The following is a 6,000-nucleotide window of genomic DNA, read 5'->3' as shown; positions in this document are numbered from 1 at the left end:
TACGTGTGTGTGTGCGCGTGTGTGTGTGTAAGTAAGTAACAACTGAGAGTGTGGATGTAAAGTGGCCATAAAGAAACATTCTAATATACTGGCCCTTTTTATAGGATCACTGTAGGGGGGGGGGTGAAAAGTGTGAAAAGTGAATTAAAATGAAGTATTCAGTTTTCCCTCTCTATTCTCAACAGTACAACAGTCAATAGAAAGGAGGCAAACTCAGTCTCTATTTAGCAGAGACTCACTAACTCTTATAATTAACTTTCACGAAATGGAACGCCATTCGTTAATGACCTCACTATTCTGTCAATAACTCTACTTCTAACACTGCCTGCTCTGCTCTCTCTCTCTCTCTCTCGCTCTCTGTGTGTGTGTGTGTGAAAGAGCATTGTGTTTGTCTGTGTGTACATGAGCACTGTAATCTTTACTAGATACAGTGTGTTTCAAAGATAACATAAACAGCCAATTAGCCATGCTGTCTTAGAGCGACACCTCACATCTGACTGCTGTACACTGTAGTTACAAACAGTGGTGTGTGAGTGAGATTGTGTCACCTCCCTTGTTTTCCTACATCATTAGGCCACAGAAAAAGCCTATTCCTGGTCGTAAATCACCACACACACACACACACACAGGGTTTTGATTTACTGATAAGGATTTAATCAGTCACTGACAGACAACAGGAATGTTTTTATTTAACTAGGCAAATCAGTTAAGAACAAATTCTTATTTACAATGACAACCTAAGAACAGTGGGTTAACTGCCTTGTTCAGGGGCAGAACAACAGATTTTTTAAAACCTTGTCAGCTCGGGGATCCGATCCACCAACCTTTCAGTTACTGGCCCAGCACTCTGACCTAGGCTACCTGCAGCGCCATCATGATACTGTGAAATCATGATTAATAAGGGCCCTTTTCCCCTAATCCTGAGGTGTGTGTGTGTGTGTGTTTTTGTTGTTACAGAGTCATGCTGGTGAGGGTCTTTCTCTCAGCAGTACACCTCCTACATCCCTCCATCACATGCTATTGCTCACCCTCAGAGAAGTTCCATTGAACATTAACTCCAGTGAGCTTTGGGTTCAGCATCGCTGCTTCTCTTCAATAATAACCATTGTGTTTTGTGGTGTGTGTGTGTGCGTGTGTGTGTTTGGGGAGGTTCAAGCTGTGTGTTTGTGTGGTGGTTCAGTCAGAATATGTGTGTGTCTGATAGATGATAGGGGAGGATTGATGGCTGACTGGTGTAGCTTGATTATGAAACATCCACTAATTATCAGTGCCTTCAATTTGAGTGTCTGTTTTTTAAGATGAGAGGTTTGATGCTGTAACAGCTGCTAATTATTGCTGCTCTGGATTTCACTCAATCTGTTTGATCTGCTGTCCTGTGGAGACGGATCGAGAGCGTGCGTGCTCTGGCGCGCACACACACAGACACACAATTTGGGGTCATAGGGAGGAGATAGGAGGCTTGAGCTCCAATTACTGAGACTCTAGTAGTCTGTTTGGTTCCCCATCCTTACACAACAGGAATGTATGTGTGTATACAGTAAAAGTTAATTTGTGGAATTTCTTTATGCTTTTGAGCCAATCAGTTGTGTTGTGACAAGGTAGGGGTGGTATTCAGAAGTTAGCCCTATTTGGTAAAACACCAACTCCATATTATGGCTAGAACAGCTCAAATAAGCAAAGAGAAACGACAATTCGTCATTACTTTCAGACATGAATGTCAGTCAATACGGACAATTTCAAAAACTTTGAAAGTTTCTTCAAGTGCACTGGCAAAAACCATCAAGCGCTATGATGAAACTGGCTCTCACGAGGACCGCCAATGGAAAGGAAGACCGAGAGTTACCTCTGCTGCAGAGGATAAGTTCATTAGAGTTAACTGCTCCTCAGATTGCAGACCAAATAAATGCTTCACAGAGTTCAAGTCACAGACACATCTCAACATCAACTGTTCAGAGGAGACTGTGTGAATCAGGCCTTCATGGTTGAATTGCTGTAAAGAAACCACTATTAAAGGACCCCAATAATAAGAAGAGACTTGCTTGGGCCAAGACACATGAGCAATGGACATTAGACTGGTGGAAATCTGTTATTTGGTCTGATGAGTTCAAATTTGAGATTTTTGGTTCCAACCACCGTGTCATTGTGAGACGCAGAGTAGGTGAACGGATGATCCCCGCATGTGTGGTTCCCACCGTGAAGCATGGAAGAGGAGGTGTGCCGGTGCTTTGCTGGTGACACTTTGAGTGATTTATTTAGAATTCAAGGCACAGTTAACCAGCATGGCTACCACAGCATTGTGCAGCAATACGCCATCCCATCTGGTTTGCGCTTAGTGGGACTATCATTTGTTTTTCAACAGGAAAATTACCCAAAACACATCTCCAGGCTGTGTAAGGGCTATTTGACCAAGATGGAGAGTGAGGGAGTGCTGCATTAGATGACCTGGCCTCCACAATCACCCGACCTCAAACCAATTGAGATGGTTTGGGATGAGTTGGACCATGGAGTAAAGGAAAAGCAGCCAACAAGTGCTCAGCATATGTAGGAACTTCCAACTGTTGGAATAGCAGCTGGTTGAGAAAATGCCAAGAGTGTGCAAAGATGTCATCAAGGCAAGGGGTGGCTACTTTGAAGAATCCAAAATATAAAATACACTACTCAAAAAAATAAAGGGAACACTAAAATAACACATCCTAGATCTGAATGAATGAAATATTCTTATTAAATACTTTTTTGTTTACATAGTTGAATGTGCTGACAACAAAATCACACAAACATTATCAATGGAAATCAAATTTATCAACCCATGGAGGTCTGGATTTGGAGTCACACTCAAAAGTAAAGTGGAAAACCACACTACAGGCTGATCCAACTTTGATGTAATGTCCTTAAAACAAGTCAAAATGAGGCTCAGTAGTGTGTGTGGCCTCCATGTGCCTGTATGACCTCCCTACAATGCCTGGGCATGCTCCTGATGAGGTGGCGGATGGTCTCCTGAGAGATCTCCTCCCAGACCTGGACTAAAGCATCCGCCAACTCCTGGACAGTCTGTGGTGCAACGTGGCGTTGGTGGATGGAGCGAGACATGATGTCCCAGATGTGCTCAATTGGATTCAGGTCTGGGGAACGGGTGGGCCAGTCCATAGCATCAATTCCCTCTTGCAGGAACTGCTGACACACTCCAGCCACATGAGGTCTAGCATTGTCTTGCATTAGGAGGAACCCAGGGCCAACCGCACCAGCATATGGTCTCACAAGGGGTCTGAGGATCTCATCTCGGTACCTAATGGCAGTCAGGCTACCTCTGGCGAGCACATGGAGGGCTGTGCGGCCCTACAAAGTAATGCCACCCCACACCATGATTGACCCACCGCCAAACCGGTCATGCTGGAGGATGTTGCAGGCAGCAGAACGTTCTCCACGGCGTCTCCAGACTCTGTCACGTCTGTCACGTGCTCAGTGTGAACCTGCTTTCATCTGTGAAGAGCACAGGGCGCCAGTGGCGAATTTGCCAATCTTGGTGTTCTTTGGCAAATGCCAAACGTCCTGCACGGTGTTGGGCTGTAAGCACAACCCCCACCTGTGGACGTCGGGCCCTCATACCACCCTCATGGAGTCTGTTTCTGACCGTTTGAGCAGACACATGCACATTTGTGGCCTGCTGGAGGTCATTTTGCAGGGCTCTGGCAGTGCTCCTCCTACTCCTCCTTGCATAAAGGCAGAGGTAGCGGTCCTGCTGCTGGGTTGTTGCCCTCCTACGGCCTCCTCCACGTCTCCTGATGTACTGGCCTGTCTCCTGGTAGCGCCTCCATGCTCTGGACACTACGCTGACAGACAGAGCAAACCTTCTTGCCACAGCTCGCATTGATGTGCCGTCCTGGATGAGCTGCACTATCTGAGCCACTTGTGTGGGTTGTAGACTCCGTCTCATGCTACCACTGAGTGAAAGCACCGCCAGCATTCAAAAGTGGCCAAAACATCAGCCAGGAAGCGGACAGTTTGATTTCACAGAAGTGTGATTGACTTGGAGTTACATTGTGTTGTTTAAGTGTTCCCTTTATCTTTTTGAGCAGTGTATATTTTGATTTAACACAAGTTTAACACTTTTTTGGTTACTACATGATTCCATATGTGTTATTTCAAAGTTTTGATGTCTTCACTATTATTCTATAATGTAGAAAATAGTAAAAAAATAAAGAAAAACCCTTGAGTAGGTGTGTCCAAACCTTTGACTGGTACTGTAGGTGTGTGTGTGTGTCATCCCTAGCAGAAGTCTCCTGACTCCTCCCCCGGAGGTCCATAATCTCACAGAGGCCAAATCAATCAAATCTCTCAAATCACTCTGGGTAATCTACTCAATATGCGCCATCTGGACCTGAACTGAGATAGTGTGTGTGTGTGTATATGTTTATATGTTTATGTGTGCCCATGCATGCATGTTTGTGTATGGTTGTGTGTGAGAGCAGACATTGAGCAAAAAACAAAACAAAGAGCACAGCATGTGAAATAAGCAGACAGGAATAAATGGTATCTGTAAAGTCATTTTATTGTCCCATGGTTGTATAATGCAGTCAGTCTCTGTCTCTCTACCCCTCAGCAGGGCAGATATATTTACATTACATTGTACACCAGATATATGGAAACAGGTTATTACATTTTGCTGCATTCCATTTTATGTGTGTGTGTTGTCCCAGGGATAATACAGTCTTTATGTTTTAAGTTACAGTATTTTCAGCTTTTAATGTGATTGATGCCTTTTTGTACAAATGCTTAACTAACCTGTATGAAACAGAGATGGCCCTTTTTCTTGATCTCTACTCTCTATCTTTCTCTCTCTTTTCTCGCTATATCCCTCGAGGGCTCTCTCTCTCCCTCGCACTTTCTCTTCTTTCTCTCTCACTCTGTTCTTTCTCTCTCTCTCTCTCTCTCTCTCTCTCTCTCTCTCTCTCTCTCTCCCTCAATTCAATTGAATTCAAAGGGGATTTATGGGCATGGGAAACACCATGTTTATATTGCCAAAGCAAGTGGTAAAACAATAAGCAATAAACAGTGGGAACAGACGATCTTCTCTCTCTCTGCCTATGGTGACCTCTCTCAGCAGCAAGGCTCACATGGAGTCTGTAAATAGGCAAGGCTTTTCTTAAGTTTGGGTTAGTCACCGTGGCACTGGCGTGCTGGATACCATGCGCCTGTCTGACGTTGGTCTATTTTTATTTTAGTTAATAAATCATTTTCACAGTAACCCTCTAAAAAGTAATTCATTAACCTTTTAAATGTCCATATATACTAGGAATCTAAGCATTTGTCTATTGGGCTTCAATAATGTGACTGATCAAAGTCCCTCAGGCCTTGAAAAATAAATCATTAAACTGATTGAAATTAAGTGGATATTGGTGAGCAAATGCCTGGTCAGAACTACCACGGCGCCAGTGACATGAGTGGAGCTTACTTAGGTGTTCAAACGTTCATGTCAGACCGAGAGCCTAACTCTTCTTAGTTAGGTCTTTATGAGTTTTATTTTAGAAAACGATCTCTTCACAGAAGTGACAGTTACAGGATGGTTATAAACAACTTGATTGCCGTAGCAACATCAGGGAAACTGGGAAGAAAGGAGTGGTGCTTCAAATATAGCAGTTCAGCAATATCTTTAATTGAGTCTCTCGCAGTCTCCTTAATTGTAGGCCGAGGAAGCGCTGGGACATGTTGTCTGTATACTGGACAGCCAGTAAATTGGCAGATGCAAACAGATCTCTTTAGCGGACAAACAGTTCTTGCGTTCTTGATTTTGTTCATTCTGGTGAACCGTCATTTGAGTTGTGTGGTTGCAATATTAACAGTCCCTTATCTCTGGTATATCTTGCTATGCACCATTTAAGACTATGTTTAAATTGTATGCAGCTCAATGGATATATAATGCACAATGTCTCAGAAAAAACTGTCTGAATTGTCAATACAGAAAACAGTGGGGTCTGTAACCTGGACCTACAGGCTGTGGTGAGA

The sequence above is a fragment of the Oncorhynchus mykiss genome, chromosome 2 (genome assembly GCF_057628025.1).
Source record: "Oncorhynchus mykiss isolate SJ-2025 chromosome 2, ASM5762802v1, whole genome shotgun sequence".
Lineage (NCBI taxonomy): Eukaryota > Metazoa > Chordata > Actinopteri > Salmoniformes > Salmonidae > Oncorhynchus > Oncorhynchus mykiss.
The sequence above is the reverse complement of the archived record's forward strand: the minus strand, read 5'-3'. Positions refer to the sequence as shown.